At 44.2% G+C, this 21,135-nt stretch overlaps 1 long non-coding RNA gene across 2 annotated transcripts in view; it reads right to left on the reverse strand.

The window, feature by feature from the left end:
• The window catches only part of LOC146783977 (uncharacterized), a 181,060-nt gene that overhangs the window by 142,856 nt on the left and 17,069 nt on the right, over positions 1-21,135 (reverse strand). The gene's annotated exons all lie outside the window — the stretch shown is intronic.

Genomic DNA, 21,135 nt, shown 5'->3' on the forward strand with positions numbered 1-21,135 from the left:
ACGTTTCATGACAGGCACAATTCTGAACAACCTGCCATGATCTGGATTGTTAGGAGGCAATACAGCAGAGTTATAATTGAAATACAGCTATGCTGCAGAATCAAAAAACAATCTCTGCTCATGACGGATGCTAAACTACACAAAAAGTGATGGATGGAATGCTTGAATTAATCTCAGCCACTGGTAATTACTCGGGCCCCATCCCAGTCCATGGTTAATTTGCACAACATGACACCTCGGTTTGGAGCCAGCTATATGCAAATCACTCTTGGCCCTGTTCTAATGGGAACAGTCCAGCCCTAACTGCCAAACCAGGTGGTGCCTGAATAATTGCAATTGGCTGAGATTAATTTGAACATTCCATCCATCCCTTAGTTTTTTGATGCCCTATGTGTAACAGGTATGCCCAGACATGGGTTCAGTGCTCACTGTACTACTGAAATCACTCTATACCTGGTTGATGAGCCCCCAATAAGGTGAAACTGGTCCTGGGACGCCTATGTTCAAGTTCAGGGAGGGCCAGGCCTGGTAATCAGGCTGGACTATTCCCATTGGAGCAGGATCAAGGCTGATTTGCATATGGCTGGGTACTAACTGAGGTGGCATGGTGTATGGAAAATGATTGAACGGGATATGGGCTGAGCAAGCACAAGTGGCTGAGAGTAATTCAAGCATTCCATCCATCAATTTGTTTTTTGATTCCCCATGATAAATGCAAAGCAGGGTGTTGCCCGAACCATACAAGCATTCCATCCATCAATTTGTTTTTTGATTCCCCATGATGAATGCAAAGCAGTGGCGTCACTAGGGGGGTGCGGGGGGTGCGGACCGCACCGGGTGACACCATCACATGGGGTGACACCCGGCACCGTGACACCATCGGGGTAATGGGTGCGAGCTTTCGAAATGGAGCTCAGCCACTGACTTCCTTTAGGCCTGGAGGGGGGGGGGAGTGATTCACCAATCCATACTCTAGCAGAGTGGTGGGGGGTTTCAAATGATGAAGACATGCCCCACCCACGTGAGCAGGAGCCACCGCAACAATCCCCTGCGCGGCTGCGCCGGCCTCACCGCGCCCAGAGCACAACAATGCGCGCGCTTAGAACATCTTCCTGTAAACTGAAAAACCGCACACAGTGCCAGACTGCCTGCTCAAGGCCAAAATTACTCGCTCCTGTCTCACAGGTAAGTGAAGATTACTCACTGCCAGCGAAAGCCATCAGCTTCTCCACCCACAGCAAGTAAACACCGCAGCCAATGGTCGCACCATTCGAGCTCCCCTTCCGCCCATGCTCCTCCCTCCCCCCGGACAGTGCCTGTATGTCAAAATAGCATGATGCTATTTATTGAATCCTGCAGGTTACTTTGCTTTTCTCTTTAGGAAAAACCTTCACGCAGAAAATGTTTGTTCCTCTTGTGAAATATTAGATGTTATTTACCGTTTCGTATAAAAATATGTGAATCGAATGTACAATCCTGTTCACATTTAATCGGTATGAACAAAATACAAAAAAAGTTATATAAAAAATATTTTTTTTGCGGCGGAGATGGATTACAGCAGAGAGGGCCAAGGGGAGTAGGGGGGAATTAGGTGAGAGGGGTAGGAATGCAAGCCAGGAGTTCGGAAGCATATGAAATCCTAGCATATAAACAAAGTCTCTGTAAAAATAAAGACCCCATAACCAGGATTATAAAATGTCTTCTCACTTAGTCGCACTCGCCAACAATATGCCCGGACTAGAGTTAAAATATTAATATAATGTGGTATTATAAATAAATATTAATATAAATATTATAATAGGTTTGGTAAATTATTTTAGCTCGATTAATTAAATAAATTCAGGCCACCATTTTTGTAGGGAGCCTTTAGTAACTGAGTCTGTTTTCGCGCTCCTCTCACATGGAACAAGGATGTCACCATTCGAGCTCCCCTTCTACCCGTGCTCCTCCCTCCCCCCGGACAGTGCCTGTACGTCAAAGCCTCCTACCTCGGAGAAGAGGCATAGGAATACCTCAAATATACGAGGAAAGGAGGATTTACTATTAGTAGGTAATTTGCGCACAAAAAAAAAAAAAAGTGCTGGGGCTCGCGTCAGGAGGCAGCTTGCTCCAGCGCATTTCACCTGTTAGCGCCGCCTAATACAGAACCAATTACTAACCATGAAAGGGGGGGCAGTGGGGGAGGATGTGGCGTAATGGTCAGAGCTGCCGACTTCGCAGCTGGAGAGCCGGGTTGAGTCTAACCACACTGGACCCAATTACGAGTTGGTCGATAAAATGAGGGGGTAATGCTGGGCTCATTTACTGTCCACTACAAGTAGGAGGAATAACAGACCAGACCCAGTATTACTGGGCTATTTACCACTTCCACTGACCCACCCCTCCAATTCCAGATCCCACTCACTCGCCTGGATCCACAGATATGCACTAAGATACATCAAAGCTACACTTTGCATCTGGAATTTCTCATTAGAAAGTCGCAATAGAGCTGAGGAGCCGCGCGTGATGATAGGGGTTAGAGGTTAAGGAGCTAGACATGTTGATTGCCCTGCTCATTCGATAGTGCCAAGGTCGGCCATTATCTCACTCTTCTCTGTTATGGAAGGGCGAGAGGGGGAGGGTCTGAAAGCGTGGCCAGCAGCTGTCCCTTTATGTGACAGAATGAAATTTGCCTAAGTTGTGTACCACGTGTTGGTCAATAGCATTTCTGGGCTGAATGAGATTGTAAAGCTTTCTATTTTGTTTTTTTTTAAACAAACTCAATTCTTCCATGGCTCGTCTCCTTATGTGCCTTCGTAAAGAATGCGCCTGTCTGACCATTTGATTGTTCCATATACCCATCACACAGTATGGACAGACTAACCAGTGGCGTCACTAGGAGGTGCGGGGGGGGGGTGACACCATGAGTTACCGCACTGGGTGACACCAACCCTAGTGACGCCACTGATGCAAAGCAGGGTGTTGCCCAAACCATACAAGTCAACCAGTGAGTTGTACTGTAGAGCCAGTCAATGCCAGTGCCCATTCACACCGGGGCATACCGGGGCAGGACTCAAGCTCCCAGCTCGCACTGCGGCATCATGCCGCCTTCACCATCGTACCAGGAGGCGCCTTAAGGAGCTCGGGGTTCCCGCATCGCGGGAGCCCATCATTGCCAGTGGCCATCCACATCGGGGAATACCAGGGCAGGACTCAAGCCACCAGCCTCCTGGCATCATGCCAGGGGGTACCTTAAGGAGCTCAGTCACCACCAGTGCCCATCTATACTGGGGATACTGGGGCAGGACTCAAGCCCCCAGCATGCACTGCAGCTTCACGCTGCCTTCGTCATCACGCCAGGAGCTACCATAAGAGCCAAGGGCAGGCCCGTCTGTGGTCAACCGAGGCTGAACTGGGCCACCCCCTTTGGTTTTCATGATTCCTGTAAGTTTGTTTTCAATTTTGTGCTTTTAGTATAGTGTTTTTTCATTTTGTGAGACTGTGAGCCTCCTAAAATGGCCAATTGGAAGCAAACGGGAGACAAGGAGGGCACACCCAGGATCCTCCAGAACTCTACCCTTGACTGTTTTATGACACGGGCCTCTAGAGCATTAGACAAGGAAATCTCAGTGGTAGAACAAGGTCTATCCATGGAGGGTGGGGCATGTTTTGCTTTAAATCCGGACTTATCTCCCCATAGAGAGCCTGGGACATTGAACCAGAGATCTCCTTTAGGACAGAAACAATAACAGAATTACCTTCTGGCATGCTGTCCCTGCACCATCCACCCAGAGTCTCCATCTATTGGACCCCCAGTCAAAAGGAAGAAAAAGACGAAACACCCAGTGCCTTCGCTGGGAGCAAGTACCAGATCTAAAAACAAATCCCAGGACATACTTCATGGGGGTCTAATAGCAATCTATCAGTGCCTACCACTGCATTAAATACTACAACTATGCCATCTGATTCCACAGTTTTATCCAACCAAGCTATAGGGACTTTAATAAGTCATTTTGATATTGTATTATCAAAACATCTTTCTCCAATATTAGACAGACTAGATAAATTAGAGGCCACGGTGGGAAATATCCAGAGGTCTATTACTTTTCTAATGGCAGGGGCAGGTAAGGACTGGTCTATAGCCTCTGTACGTCCCGTTTCTGGGGAGGCGCAAGAGTTTGTAAGACACTGTGGCAAACCCACACAACCTCCTCTGGCAGCTATCTCTCAAAATAAGAGTTATGATCCTGGGAAAGACCTGACCAAAGACAGAGTCTTGCGACAAGTTGGCCAACCAATTGGGGGTAGGTGCACGGGAATTAGACTAAGGCCAAGAGTGCACAGTCTTTCACAGAATGCGAATGACATTTTAATTACTGGTCAGTCACATTCACCAACATCTGATACTTCTGACACATAAATATATTCAAATGAGGTGAATCTGGATCTTCCACCTGAAAGTTGCCCATACGTTGTGATTTTAAATAATGTCCCTTTGCTTCAGGGAAACCTTAAAGAAATCGCAAGTCAACTGAAAAACAAAGTATATCACTGGTTAGCCCGTAATTCTGATTTTACAAACTCTAGTGATCATAACATTCTTTTCGTTAGAAGAGTGAGTTGGGATGGTCCCCTGCCCAAATCTCTTTGTGGGGACTGCAGAGTATCTAACTGCAGTTCCCCAGCCCTAGCAGAAAAACTGATTAGAAGCGGGAGGAAATCACGTGGGTGGGGCTTTGATCAGGCGATGGGCATTATGCAGCTGTTTTTTTAACAGACACCTCAAGCCCACTGGTCCAGCTACCATATCTAACACCCGTGCAGTCGAGAATCTGCAAAGGAGTAAGGAGTAATTCACCCTAGCAATTAGCAATAGATATCAAGTACTCACAAAGCTGGATAACCCAGACTGACTTAAGTTGGGAAATGTTAAATCTATGATGGCCCATGCCATGGAGTGGGAGCGGGCTGACTGATGATGGGAACAGTTTGAACTAATCCAGATAACCTCGAGACAATCGCCTTAACTTCCCCATTTGAGGTAATCAATCAATCAATCAATCAGATATTTGTTAAGCGAGCTACTCACCCGTGAGGGTCTCAAGGCGCTGAGGAAGGGGGGGAGCAGCTACAGGCCGAACAGCCAGGTCTTGAGACGTCTTCTGAAGGTCAGGAGGCCCTGGGTCTGACGCAGGTGGATGGGGAGGGTGTTCCATGTTTTGGCGGCGAGGTGGGCGAATGATCATCCACCGGTGAGTGGGACGGTGGCGAGTGCAAGGTCGTTAGAGTGGAGCTGGTGGTTCGGGGTATAGCAGGACAGTCGTTCGTTGAGGTATGCTGGTCCGGTGTTGTGGAGTGCTTTGTGAGCGTGGATGAGGAGCTTGAAGGTGATCCTCTTGTTGACCGGGTGCCAGTGCAGGTCTCTCAGGTGGGTGGTGATGTGGCTGTGGCGAGGGAGTCCAAGGATGAGGCGTGCGGAGGCGTTTTGTATGCATTGGAGTCTCTTCTGGAGTGTGGTCGTGGCTCCTGCGTAGAGGGCGTTGCTGTAGTCCAGCCTGCTGCTGGCGAGTGCTTGGGTGACCGTTCTTCTGGTTTTGGTGGGGATCCATCTGTAGATCTTGCGGAGGGTGTTGAAGCAGGAGGAGGAGACATCGTTCACTTGCTGGGTCAGGGAGAGTGTTGAGTCCAGGATGACTCCCAGGTTGTATGTGTGGTTGGTGGGTGTCGGGGTGGTACCCAGCGTGGCCGGCCACCAGGAGTCATCCCATGCAGTGGGGGTGGAGTCCAGGATGAGGACCTCCGTCTTGTCCAAGTTCAGTTTCAGCCAACTCGTCTTCATCCACTCTGCGATGGCCTTCATTCCCTCGTGGAGGTTGGATTTGGCGGTGGACGGGTCCTTGGTGAGGGAGAGGATCAGTTGGGTGTTGTCGGCGTATGAGACGATATTGAGGTGGTGTGCTCGGACGATGTTAGCGAGCGCTGCCATGTAGACATTGAAAAGGGTCAGGCAGAGGGATGAGCCTTGGGGTACGCCGCAGGTGATTGTGGAGGCTTCGGACCTGAAGGGGGGGAGGAGGACTCTTTGCGTTCTGCTGGTAAGGAAGGAGGAGATCCAGTCCAGGGCTTTGTCTCGGATCCCTGTGTCATGGAGGTGTGTGCACAGGGTTTTTTGGCAGACGGTGTTGAAGGCGGCTGAGAGGTCCAGGAGGATGAGGGCTGCAGTTTCGCCGTTGTCCAGTATGGTTCTGATGTCGTCAGTGGCGGCGATGAGGCCGGTTTCAGTGCTGTGATTGCTGCAGAAGCCGGATTGGGAGGACTTCAGGATGTTGTTCTCCTCCAGGAAGTGGGTCAGTTGTCTGTTGGCGGTCTTCTCGATGACTTCCGCCGGGAACGGGAGCAGGGAGATGGGTCAGAAGCTCTTGAGGTCCTTTGGGTCTGCCTTGGGTTTTTTGAGAAGGGCTATTCTCGGCATGTTTCCAGCTTTCTGGGAAGGTGGCGATCTCGAAGGAGCTGTTGATGATCTTCCTGAGTTGGGGTGCGATGATGGAGCTTGCTTTGTTGAAGATGTGGTGGGGCAGGGGTCGGAGGGTGAGCCGGAGTGGACGGTGTTCATAATTTTGATGGTGTCTTCGTCGTTGACGTTGTGCCAGGAGAGTAGAGGGTCGATGTGCTTGGTGGGTGCAGAGTCGGGGGGGATGGCGTCTGTCGTCAGTGTCTGGGTGTCGGCGCTGTTGTGGATGTCTGGGATCTTGCAGTGGAAGAAGGTAGCCAAGGGGTCGCAGAGTTCTTGTGATGGCGGTATATCGATGGAGCAGGAGCTGAGGGTGGCAAGTTCTTTTACAATGTTGAAGAGCTCTTTGCTATTGTGTGCGTTGTTGTCGATGCGTTCTTTGAAGGAGGTTCTTTTGGTGGATCGGATGAGTTGGTGGTGTTTTCGTCTGGCATTTATGAGGACTGCGTGGTTGTCTGGTGTCTGGTCATTGCGCCAATGTTTCTCGAGTCTTCTGCAGGTGTGCTTGGAATTTTGGAGGTCGGTGTTGGACCAGATGGCTCTCGTGTTGGTGCGCCTGTTGGAGGGTTTCCTTATCGGGGCGAGGGTGTTGGCACAGTTGTCGATAAATTGTCTGAAATTGTTGGCAGCTGTGTCGGTATCCGAGGGCTTGGGTGGAGGGTCTCGGGTGAGTGTGGTGGTGAGCTGGTCTTCGGTGACTTTTTTCCAGCTGTGGTGTGGGATACGTTGTGGTTGGTTGTGTGTGCTGTGTTTCTCGAAGGAGAAGTGGATGCAGTGGTGGTCAGTCCAGTGGAGTTCGGTGGCGTGGCTGATGGTAACGTGGTCGCTGGCGGAGAAGATGGGGTCGAGCATTTGACCAGCGGAGTGGGTGGGAGTCATGACGAGTTGTTTGAGTCCGAGGTTGGCGAGGTTGTCGATCAGCGTTGTGGAATTGCTGTCGTTGGTGTTCTCGAGGTGGAAGTTCAGGTCTCCGAGGAGGATGTAGTCTGTGGAGGTGAGGGCATGCGTGCTGATGAGGTCGGCAATGGATTAGCTGAACTGTGGTCAGGTCCCGGTGGCCTGTAGACAAGTGTTCTTCTGAGGGTGGTGTTGTGATCGACGTGGATCTGGAAGTGTAGATGTTCGGCCGTGCTGAGGAAGTCTTCGGTGTTGGTCGCAATGCTGATGGTGTTCCTGTGGACGATGGCGATTCCTCCTCCTGGTCGGTTGTTGTTACGATCCCTGCAAGTGATCTTGTAGCCATCCGGGATGGCTATGGCTATGTCGGGCGCCGAAGAGTTGTTCATCCAGGTCTCTGTCAGTAAGGCGATGTCCGGAGTGTAGGAGTCGAACAGATACCAGAGTTCGACAGCGTGCTTGTGGACTGAGCAGGTGTTGAGCAGAACACAGCTGAGGTGGTTGTGGCCAGCAGTGTTAGGGTGGGCAGGATGTACAGGTGTGCGCTGGCTGGTGTAGCTGCAGTTACGGCAGGTGAGGGGTCCGTGGGTGAGTTTCGGGGTGGCCTGGAAGCAGGAGGTGGATCGGCCGGTGTTGAGCATGTGGAGGGTTGTGGCGTCGTTGCGGCGTCTGGTGTTGTGGTGCTCGCTGGGGCCAGGGGGTCTGGTGCTGGTGCTGGGCGTGGTCCAGGCGCGGACAGGCACAGACGGACTTGCCTTAGGCGCGGCTTCGGCGCGCCAGCGGTACGACCACGCAGCAGTTGCCATAAGAAGGGGGCGGGAGCAGAGGTAGGGGGTGGGAGATGGCTGGAACAGTGGGCGTGACTGCAGGGGCAGCAGCGGCGGGAAGAACAACCCTCTCACTCAGCACTCACGGGTAGAGAAAAAAAGCAGGGGCCAATAAGAAATAGAAAAATACAGTCACGCAAATACAGGGCAAGACTAGAAAACTACAGTCATGCAAATACAGGGGCAGGACCAGGAAGGACAATCAGCCAGACAGAAGTAGAGCAGTAACCAAGTCCTGCGCACATGTTTTTTAGGGTGTGTTTCAGTGTAAAAACCATCATTCGGTATTGTTGTTTGTACAAAATATGAAGGTCAACATTAGGAATGTCTTTCAAGTTGAAGTTTATATCACGTTTCCTCTAATAGATACAGAAAGAAAAACCAGCCGACATGTGTTTCGTCATACGGGAATCATCCCGTGACTCTTCTGGGCTGGGAAGGACACAAAGAAAACTGTTTAATACACAGAATGTAAAACAAATGTGAAAGTGAAGGTGATGATGACGAAAAGAGCACCCAGTTAAAATGGAGACCTTAAGAGAGTAGTGCAGAAAGTACACACAGTGACTAACTGCAAAAAGCACTAGAGTTGCGTCTCATGACAAATGATTTGGACTAACATAATTATTACAGAAGGAAAAGTCATAATTATTCGCCAAAATCTGGTCACATAAGAAATATCAAGAGCGTGTTTACAAGGTGAAAATATCTAGACGATCATAACATGTTCAGAATCATTTCAAATAGAGCAGGCTGCCAACAGTTGAGAAAACGGTGTCTGGGTTGGATGCAGCACGATTGCCTAAATGATTGTTAGCAGTAGATCTGGTAATGGATTCTTAAATCCAATTGCATTAGTTCAAGAGGATATAAAGATGTTCAAGTAATTCGCAACAACACCATTGTTTAGACAAAAAAAACAGTCCCTGTAAATAGGATACACGCATTGGTAAAAATTATATATCTAAACGAAAAAGGACGTAATCAAAATTGTTTACCATAACAAGGCATTTGTGGTGAAAGTGTCTTGTTGGTAGGTGCAGCATGAGTGATTATCTAAAACAAACGGTAGTAAAACTTATTTCACAATTAGAATTTTAGCAAAGAGATAGTAGGATGAAGGTAAGAAGAAAAGGAGAGTAAGTACAGGCGCACAAGGGTAACTGAAGAAAGACAAAACGCTAAAGAATCGTCTAAATGTCATGCGGTGGAGCGCGTTATAAGTTAAAGGGGAGTGCGGTAAAGTCAAGCAACTACCTGTTGGGGATGAAAACACGGCTGTGCATGAAATCTGGGGAGAAAAGGTAAATGCTTTAGACAAAAATTCAGCGAAAAGAAAAGGGCAACTCGGGTTAAAGTTATGGTACTAATATTTACAACGGAATGAGACACTCACCGCTGGCCCGGTGATAATTCCAACCCGGTCGGTGAGACGGGTTAATATTATTGAAATGCCTCGAAAGGTATAAGGGGAGGACAGGTCAGTCACTAACCCCAAAAGTTCTGTTTTCCGTGAAATGTAGGAGGACGTGTACCACTGTCCTACGGGTGGACCTGAAAATGGAAGAGCCAATAGTAAGTTCCGTTGCCTAAGGGTTTAAAAACAAAGGGTTGAGAGCGCGGGGTACGGGAGGAACGCATACCGTCGTTCTCGGTCTGGTGGAAGACTGCTCCGTCTCGTCTTCCGGTTAGTAGAAGGAGACGGCATGGCAGGAAGTGTTTTAAATAGTAAGCGAGGAAAAAAGGACTAGAGCGCTGAACTCCACCATTTAAGTGGCTAAACGGAAGTGAGGGCGAAAGTAAGAAGACATTTTGACCGGAAATGTAAAAGATGCATTTCTATTAGGCATCATGTTCAAAAGAGAAATTGTGCTCTACAAAAGGAAAAAGAAAAAGAAAAACTAAAAGGGGCAGATGATAGGAGATGGAATGAAGTAAAGAATAATAATAGTATAAGGAGGTTGCACAATGTAAAGAAACACTTGATTACATACAAAACATCATCCAATAATAGTATCGAAGTATAATGTTTTCGACGTGGAAAAGGACATTTTCACCGGTATGAGGTTGGCAAGAAAAACAGCGGAATCAAAACTATATGTGAAGGGTTTGCATGTGCAATTGGTTAGCAGGGGCATAAAATAATAGATGTAGTGCAATTAGGGTGCGACGTCCTAATTCTAAATCAAGAGAAACTATACATAAAATAATGTGAAACAAAAAGATCAAATGTTCAAATTACAGAATCTCGCTGTAGATCGCGCTATGTCAAAGGTGTGTAGGTATCACATGAAAAATCGACAGAGATCGGAGTCAGAATGCAAAGAAGCAGGAGGGCAGTGACCCTGTTCAAGAGACAGGGTATTAGGTTCCTAGGAAGTATTGTAGTTCGTGGTCAATGTTTAGGCCGTGTCTCACGGTATGCAGACGCATTATCCAAGTTGCCTCAATCTGAGTTCGCGATTTCCACTTCTGAAACTTGGTTGGTTGACATCCATACCAAAAAATATAAGTCTCTTGTGTTTGCATTGCGTCAGGCATGATGCTACGTGCAGGGCCATAGGGTATCTAGCATCTCCGTTTTGCATTGCCCTGACATGTTCCATGATTCGTTCCTTCAAGGGTCTGATGGTGCTACCAACATACTGTCTCTTGCATGTGCATTCAAGAATGTAGGTTACATATTTTGTGTTGCAATTGATATTGCAATTAATGTCATACTTAAGTTTTGTCTTACCTGAGAAAGTTTTTATACTATTCTGAGCCCATTTGCAGACTCCACAGCAGCCACATTTGAAAAAACCTTTTATGTGTGGAGTATGCCAGGAAGAGGTTGCGGTGGTGCGTGGGACTGAGTCTGTTTCTCAGAGTTCTACCACGTCTGAAGGTGATCTGAGGTCTTGTTGTAAGGAACTCTTTTAATGTTTTGTCTGCTCGTAAGGTGTCCCAGTGTTTGTTGAAGCTATTTCTTATCACCACGCTTATCTCGTTATAGTCTGTGATGAGCCTGACTGGTTGGGTCTGTGATTTGGATGTTTCTTTCACATGAAGGGCTTTGTCTCTTTTTGTTTTCCCAATTCTCAGAGCGGCTTTTTGTATGGTGCGTGGTTTGTAACCCATTCTGGTAAATCTGTTTTTCATGTCAGTTAGACAATTCTAAAAATTCAGTGTCTTCACTACAGTTTCTCCTCGATCTTGTGAACTCCCCATAGGGAATGGCCTGTATTTGATGTATGGGATGGGTACTCTCTGCATGCAGGATGGCGTTAGAGGAGGTTTCCTTGCGGTAGAGTCGACTGTGTAGTGTTACTTCTTTTACATACAGTTCTACGTCCAGGAAGGTAACTTTTGTTGCACTGGAGGTGCATGTGAAACGCATGTCCATGTCGTTCGAATTAAGATGGTCACAGAAAGCCACTAGTTTTTCTTGCGAACCAGACCAAAGAAGAAGGCAGTCGTCAATGTAACGTCCCCAGTAAATGATACTGTCTGTCCATGGGGCCCCTTTCTTACCCCATATCCATTCTGATTCAAGTGAGCCCATGTAAAGGTTGGCGAAGGAGGGCGAAAATCTCGAGCCCATGGCTACGCCCTTGATCTGTTTGTACCATTGTCTGTCTTACATGAGGTAGTTATTGTTGAGTATGATTTCCATCATGGCTGTGGGCATACTTGTATGCTGCCAGAGTGTTGCTGGTCTGTTGTGTAGAAAATGTGTTACTGCCTTAAGATCTAAGTCGGGTTTAATGGAGGTATATAGTGATACCACATCTAGTGTGGCCATGATCATATCTTGTTGCCATTGGACATCAGCAAGGACACCTAAGATGTATTTAGTGTCCTGAATATAGGAAGGTAAGTTTTTGACCATTGGGCTAAGAAATAAATCCACATACTGTGCTAATCTCTCTGTTGGCCCCCCTATGCCAGACTCAATGGGTCTTCCCGGTGGAAAAGTAGCTTGTTTGTGTACCTTTGGGAGGGTGTATAAGCAGGGGAAATTAGGCCTCACTACCTTCATGTAAAGTGCCTTTTCTTCATCAATGAGACCTTGAATGTGCCAATCTGAAAGGTTTTTATTAATCATAAGAGTCAGCGGGCCTGTGGGGTTATTGTTGAGGAGTTCGTAACAAGTGTTGTCTTGCAGTTGCATCATTATCTCGTTGTGATTGTCAGTAGTGTTCATGACTATCACGTTCCCCCCTTTATCCGCCTCTCTAATGATAATATCTAGGTCTGTGCTCAGTGTCTTAAGGGCTAGACGTTCACTTCTAGTCAAGTTGTCTTTTGACCTACGTTTGTTAGTGAGAGTTTTGTTTTCGTATTTGTCTAAGTCTTCTAAAACCAAGTTGTAGAAGACATCTCTGGAGTTCCCCCCTGGTAATGTCGGTGTCCAATTAGACTTAGTTTTTAGGCCACTAGAGATGGTGGAGTCAGTGTCTATTTCTAGGTCCTGCATAAGATGTTCTAAACTGAGGGGAGGATCCTCCATGTCCGTAAGCGATAGTAGTAAGTGCGTGGCCTTGATGTCGTTGATGCTTTGGAGGTTCAAGGGATTAGTATTGCAAATACTCTTGGTACTGTTGTCTACAATGGGAATCCCTGAAAAGTGTTTTTAAGTTTCAGTCTCCTAATGAATTTGAATAGATCTATTTTTGATCTGCAAAGGTCCCCTGATTCATGGGGATTGAAATTAAGACCTTTGCTCAATAGGGATATCATATCTTCAGAGAGTGGTTTGGAGGAGAGATTGACTACCTGAACTTCTTCTCTGACTGTTATTGTTTCCTCCCGTCCCCGGACCTCAGTTTCTTTTTGTACTCTTCTTTCTCCAGATCTTTTCGCTCTACGGGTTTTCTGTCCAGTGTACCTTGTCTTTGTTGTGTCCTGTTTTCCCGTCTTATGGTCTGTACCTCTTGTCAAAAACTAGATGTGGTGTGTTTCTGGGCAGAGTTTCCCTGGTTGTCTGGCTCACTATCGCTGGTGAGAATGGAGTTGAGTGAGGAGGAGCTGGAGTGACGGCTCCTGTTGTTACCACTAATAATAATAGGAGAATCAAATGGCCCCAAGTAATTGCTGATGAGAAGATGCTCCCTAACATCTACACAGAGGTGGCACAGACTCTTGCTGTATTGGGAAATCCTAACATAAATGATGATAGCATTATGTCTAGCTCTATTATCTAATAGTATAAAGCCCTATTTCAGCAGACAGTGTAGTTCAAATATGGTCAATAGAAATGCTGCTCCATTGTATAATGAAGAATGCAGCCAAGCCAGAATTGAGCTAACTGCGGCTGTAAATAAAGGAATGAGGACTGATATAATAAACAAAAGAAGAGTCTACAAGAAAACAACAATTGAGCTGGGAGATAGAGAATTGGCGTACATTAGCTGAGACATCCAAATTGAAGTATTGTTAGTTCTTCTGTCATCATCTCTCTAAAGGGGTAACCCAGCTGTTCAGTGAAGATGACTTTGGCATACAGTCTGGGAAGAGTATTTTCAGAAATTATATTCTAGAGAGGACTTTGAGACCGAGGGTGAGGTAACATTAACAGGCAGGAATTGTATCATAGAGCCAGTAGTGGAAGATGTAATTAGCTTTTCCTTAGAGGAAACTGTGAATGCAATTAGTTCACTTGAGACTGGGAAAGTACCAGGGCTAGATAGACTACCTAGAGATCTGTATCGATCTGAGCCCAATATATGGAACCCATTGCTTTATATAGTTTTTAATGCCATCACACGAGCGGGGGCGATATCCCCGTGACCTGGAAGGGTGCTGAAATAATCCCCATATTTAAGAAAGGTAATAAAGGGGATCCCTCAAATTATAGGCCTATTGGCCTTATAGATGTATCCCAGAGAGTCTTTGTTGCATCGTAACAGTTGGATAGAGGAAAACAGTATACTCTCCCACTTGCTTCGGCAAGCACTTTAGATCAGGGGTTCTACTTCCTTCTGTTTATTTGGAAGAAAGTCACGATCAAGAAGGGCCACCTGTACGTTGTGTTTGTCGATCACAAAACAGCATTTGATTCCATAGATCGCACCAGGCTTTGGGCTGCCCTTTGGGACCTTGGGCTTCCTTGCGGCCTGCTCCAAGCTTTGGTCCATCTACATAAGGTAATTATGCCAAAGTGAGGTGGAACTAGATGGCAGTCTAACTGACAACATATCTGTCTCAAAGGGGGTGCACCGGGGTTGTGTTTTGGCTCCAACCCTGTTTACCTTGTATATGAACGGGCTCAATAATGATCTTTATGACTTTGGAGGTGACCGGCCAAAATTAGCTGGCAAATAAGTTCCCTCTCTTTTATTTGCAGATGACATGCTGCTCATCTCTAGAACCCCAATGGGTATTCAGAAAGTTTTAACTAAGTTTGCATCAGCATGCAAGGAGCAGGGCCTTGAAGAAACTGCTCTAAAACAAAGTTTATGGATTTTAATCCTTATAAATCTTCTAAGGGGAAACTGAGGTTGGGCTCCCAACTGTCAGAGCATGTTAAGGTCTTTGATTACTTGGGAGTTAGAATTAGTGATAACATGGCATGGACTCCACAAATTCAGAAAAGCACTCATACTTCAGCATGTGAATTTCACAATAGTAAAGAGAGTCAAGCGACCAGCCTTCCCCACAATTTCTCCCTCCTTAGAAATACATCAGGCCAAAGGGTTGGGCACAGCCCTTTATGGGGCCGAACTATGGGGGCTGGAGCACCTTAATAAGTTAGAATTTGCAGAAAAAAATTCTTAGAGCAAGCCTTAATCTGCTAATGAACACACCATTGTTACCATTACTCCTTGATCTTGGCCTAAAATCTATCACCCACACAACTGTCCTTAAGGTGCTTATGATCAATAATACCCAGATCCCAGTAAAAGACGCAGTGGAAGAAATATTAAACCTCGAAAGACAAACAGGGTGATTGGTCTGGTTCAAAAAGGTCAGACAGTGATTTTTTTAATTGGGTTTTGGGGATTATTTGGGATGCTCCACAGTCCATTACTAAAAAAATTATTCCTCAGCTTAAAAAAAAGTACTGGGATGTTATTGACTCTTCTTGCACTAATACCAGGTCACTTGGCACTTTAACCATAAGATTCTTAAATGTTAAAAGTTGTTTTAAGTTTGATAATTATATGGATGATGTTAAACCCCCTCAGGCACGAGCACTTTATATTCAATTTAGGATGGGAGTTCTCCCATTGAATGCTATGAAATACAGCTGCGCGAATGCTACTGTAACTTCGTTGTGCCCGTCATGTGGCTATAGCCCAGGAGCTATAGAACACTTTATCTTCTTCTGTCCCCTCTTTGCTAACTCAAGAAAAATATGGATTATCCCAGCATGTCATCTGCTGTTGTTCTCAGGTCCCGCAGATGCACTACGTGTATTCAGATTAGATATGACAAGGTGGCTTGTGTTTACACTTTCAAGATATTTGCTTTATGCTTGGTGGAAGAGGTCTAAGTTGGAAAAATAATATCTCTAGGCACGAGTCTGAAATACGTAGGCAATGCATGCTCTAAGGTTACATAGAGGGACTGCAGCATGTAACGATGTTTATGAACTGTCTTATGAATGCTGGTGTATTCTTAATGTCTATTTTAGGTGCTTTTAAAGTGTTAAAGCACCTTACACCAGTAAATAATTGTATTATCCTACTCTCTTACGATGTTCAGTATTATGAAGGTGATGTAATTCTTGTTTTTCTTTGTTCTATTTTTAATCCAATGAAATATTGTATGTTATGAGATATGTTTTGTATGTAAATGATCATGTTGTTGATCGAATAAACTACTACTACTGAAGGTTTGTGCACATTCCATTGAGGTGTGTAGGGAGGGATATTTTTCAACTTCCAAAGTGAAGTGATAGTCCACAGTGTGCCCTAGGATAAGGTCCTTTGCTCAGAATGGTAGTGTCTTGTACTCAAGATTGAGCTACATTGCCACTGTGTCTCAGCTGCACATATTGTGCTGGTGAAGGTTCACTAAGTCTGCCATGGCTACACTCTTCAGAATCACCACAGGAAGATGAGTCATGATGGGCTGGAAATCCAGTCTGAAATCATTCTTTCCGATTATGATCCAGGATCCTCACGTCTCATGCTTGCTGAGCATCAGACCTGTCTTAGAGGTCTCCATCATTATTTAAATTATAGTCAGGCCAGCAGTCATCTCGCTAATGAGAAAAAACAAGGACCCCCTGAACAATGGATAGTTCAATTCCTAGGACAGGGACTTGAATAGTAATGACAAAAACTCCTAGGCAATATCAATAAAGTAAACAAATTACACAATATCTACGACAATAAGAAGACCAAGGAAGACGGAAAAAATATGTTCAAATTTGTTACTATTTTAATAATTTCTTCTCATATTATTTAAACAAATGATATTTATACAAAACATCTAAAAAATGAAACAATATTTAACACATTACATTTAATAAATATGTATAACTAAAAAGTTAAAAAGTGGCAATATCTTTATTAACTCAAAGTTAATATGAGAAGAAATTATTAAAATAGTAACAAGTTTGAACATATTTTTTCCGTCTTCCTTGGTCTTCTTATTGTCGTAGATATTGTGTAATTTGTTTACTTTATTGATATTGCCTAGGGGTTTTTGTCATTACTACAGCAGTCATCCAGCTACACACAGTGTCATTTCTGTTAACTATATGAAAATTCCTTCCTCAATACAGTGTGCTAGGTAGAATGTAGAGGTTCTTGTAGAAATGTAAATGATCTGAGGCAGTTGTGTGTGTGATATGAGTTGAAAATGAAAATACTATGCAATGCTGTGCAAATCACAATGTTGCACAACAGTTATAGTGACAGGCAAAGCAATTATATCAAAAAAGAAATGGATTGTCTCCATTCTCCAAAGTCTTCATTCACTGAGCTAAAAACAACAAAGATAAAAATGTGCTCAACTTGCAGCGCACACAATAAGGCAAATATAATTACATTTTTACATGTACCCCTTCTTGGGGGTGGCTGTTCCTCCCCAAGGGAAGAAAAAAAGTTGAAAATTGATTAGGCCCTTTAGTGGGCTGACCATCTAAATACATGGTTTGGGGAAAATCTTTATTGTTGTGGAAGCTGCTGGGCTTCTGTCAGTCTAAAAACAACATTGACTAAACCGAAACATACTTTTGGGCCTTGAAAAGCACATATTAACATCATAGTAGTCCATGAGGCAGAAGAAAACAACTTTGTGTGTTGATGTTCTCCTTGTGAAAAAATAGAATCTCCTTTTTCATGGTGAATGGAGCCAGTAGCTGACCATTGTTTCATTGTGTATGCTATTGTGGGGTGAGTACTAATGTGAATGATACAACAAGAGAGCAAAAAAGGACCACAGTCCTGCTGAAACACCAGCAGAAACAGTGATCCCCAAGCAGGAATCCTTGGCAGATGTACCCCACATGTCTGGTTCCTTCTCAGGAGGCGTCTTAAAAACCCCAGGCACAAGTGCTGAAAAACCAAAATGGCTACCACATTTTCCGTTCATTGGTATGTAGCCCAATAGTACCCTCCCCCAGGGAATTAAAAATGGTAAATAAAGTTTGATGCCACCTGAGAGTGGTCTACCCATGCCTGTGAGTGTCATACCCAGGAAAACAAACTTCACCGTCTTCTGGTAGGGATTCCTGATTAGGTATTGTGGCCCCATCGTCATCCCTGAGCAGCAATCACTTTTGACCCCTGCAGGGACAGAAATTCCATGGGATGCGCAGAGAAGCATACACTTGCTGTTTTTAGAGTGCTGTAGGTGCCATACCGTATGCTGGAAGAAATTCTGAGTCTGCCCCTACCAATATTAAAATTGGGGGAAGCCTCTGGTGTAAGCACTAGAATTTTTCCTGTGTCCTCACTGCTTGATTAACTGTTCACATCAATTGTCCTACACAAGGAGTGTGCATGATGTGAACAGTTTGTCAGCCACACTCAAGCAGTTGAGAGTAGTAACTGATCTGGCCTTTTATAATCTATTTTGCTTTCCTATCACCTCTCTTAGGAAAATAGTTAATTGTTCCCTCACTTGGTCCATGTTTATTTATTTCATTTAAAATAATTGTTATCCGTGCCAGGATGATTCCTCCTCATCATTTAATTTCCTTTTCCGGGCTTTGAAAGGCTTTTAATGACAAGTGCCCCACTCTCAGAGGAATAGACTGCCTCAGGAAATTAGTTAATTGGGGATATTTTCTTGGTGACTCGGGGTTTTTCGCACCAGCATCGCAGAAAAAGATTTAGTTCATCAAGTGCAAATCCTTTTGAAAAACCTGCAATCCCTTTGGATTTCATATATGATGATATATCTTAAAATGTTGACTTATAAATTACTTGTCTTTTGAAATACTTCATGCCAGGTGAAACATCACATATATTTTGAATATAAAAGTTCTTTTTCTTCTACAGATGGCCTTGCAGAAGTGACTGAATGATCTGGAAGTTAATATCTCTTTAATTTAATTTCAGGAAGTCATGAAAAACCTATCATAATCATAGAACAAATATGCTGCTTACAATAATACAAATATTGTGTAATATGCATTCTACCCCAGACACGCCTCTTCATTTCAAATTGCAGCATTCATCACCCGGTACACAATGTAATAGACCTGGCACTGATCTTGAGCATTTTATGGGTACAGTTAAAAAGATACTGGTTTACTGGATAGGAACCTCAAGCACTTAAGCATGTAAGCACTCAAGCTCGTGTGTAGTGTGAGGGGATCCAACTTTCACAAAATCCATGTAATAAAGAGCATGGATTGAATGGTCACACATGTGCAATTATGTATTTTTTGTTTTGCTATGACAGTTAATTTTTACACTCCCCTTCTTGCACCAAAATCTGTATTAGTTAAAACCTGTTGTAACGAATTACCACTGTGCTCCTATATAAAGAAATTAATATTGCGGACTACTTCCATTTGGAATAATTCATTGCCTTTGGGGGAAATATTTTAAACAGACTTGAGCTTGATAATGTTTTATTTATGCGACAATTTTACATGTATGATTATAATAATGTCTTAATTAGTTGAAAGCAAATGTTGCCATGATCAGACTAGATACATAGTGCTGCTGGTTATTGTCATAGTTCTAGAGGAGAGGCAGATCAAGCTGTGCATGGTGGGTTAAAAGAGAACATGTTATCAGGCTAATGCCTTCATATTGGCTGTGATGGGTTTTTATATCCAGTGTTCTTAATTAGCCAGTCATGGCTGGACAGATGAAGGTTCAGTAATGTATTGTATGTTCCACTAGCATTGTTCTGCACCTTTGTATGGTGGTGTGCATAAGGGGTGTTAAATAATAATAAAAACATATCCCACAATAGCCCTGGGTTTTTCACCCCCCACATCTTCACTAAGTCCATGCCGCCTCTGTATCGTGCCATTCCCAACTGACATGAATATCATTAGACTACAGAGACCACACAGAAGACCTTAATCTAAAAATGCATACAGTCTATTAAACAATAAGTCACCTAAATTTAGTGATTTGTCTCCAATTTATTTAAAATGTACAAAGATTATTTAAAAAACGTGAAATGGAATAGGAAAAATAGTGATTCTAACAATTGTATCCACAACATTTAAAATAACATTTCAAGCAACACAGTGCAGCAAGTGAAGTTGCAGTGCATCATTGCATGAAAGGGAGAGAGCAGAACTGCACAATATTTTCAAAGATATGGCACAGTTGTGCTCTCTCCTAACACTGGTGGGCGTGTGGCTAAATAGTGCCAACACAGACATCCTTGCATTAAGTCCCAAGATTGCCTGTGTTGTGTTCGGGATACATTTTTCTGAAGGAACAGGTACCTTCCTGCACAAAAACTATCTTTGGAAGCTATTTTCTCTATGTGTGTGTGCTGCAGAATGAAGAAGAACCAATGAGAATTAAAGATTTTTCTCCTCCTTAAGCAAGCCTCAGGTAGGCGAAAACTCATGTTTACAAGTCAGAGTAAATATGAGTTTGCATCAAAATGCTTGTATAAATGCATGGGAACACCCGTGCACCATCCATGTAATACACTTTGCGCTGCCTTGCATTACTTTTTTTTCCATAAAGCCATGCAAAGCCATTCAAATCGGGATTTGCATGGCTTTGTAGATCCCAAAATAGATTTGTGTCCGAGCTGTGTCAAAATAGTGAAGCAACACCAACACAAAATCTTAGGAAATCTGGGTCATATGTGCTATACATTTAAATAAACATAATAAATAAATTAAAGGTGAGAGAGAAAATAAGCAAAAATAAAAGAGAGAAATACTAGCTGAGGCTGATTAACTTTTATGCAGAGATTTATAACTTTATACCGAAGAATTTATGTACCTATACTGTTTAAAAAATAATCAATTTCCCTTGTCATAAACAGGAGGTATGTCTTCCAATTCTTGGTATGAAGGTATTGTAATTGTACACTCTGGAGTGAAAACAAGAGCAGTCACTTTCAGATTTCCTTCTGGATTCATTTTCTGCATTAACAATATTTAAGAAAACCAGTAGCCCGCTACCCATCTGGACTAGTCATAGTGATTCTCACAGTGGCACAGTATACAGCATGAATTTATAAAAAACATTCCCAACATTAAAACTTTCCTCATCACAGTATAAGTAGTATAACGCATAACTCACAGCACATCACCTTCTTTCAAGCCATCGGTTCACAAATCTTTAGGTATCAGTGCTTGTGTGATTTGTTCTCTGACCTTGCTTTGCTGGCAGTTTTAATGGAAGAAGGAAAGATGTGGATGGAAGAGTAGCAGGCACCACCGACAGGTGCCTTACCTGGAGGGTAGTGGCTACCTGGGTGAGTCCAGACAAAGACAAGCCAAAGTAACTGTCTATACTTAAAAATGAGCACAATTTCACGATATGTTTTCCA

Source organism: Triturus cristatus, chromosome 11 (genome assembly GCF_964204655.1).
Source record: "Triturus cristatus chromosome 11, aTriCri1.1, whole genome shotgun sequence".
Classification (NCBI taxonomy): Eukaryota; Metazoa; Chordata; class Amphibia; order Caudata; family Salamandridae; genus Triturus; species Triturus cristatus.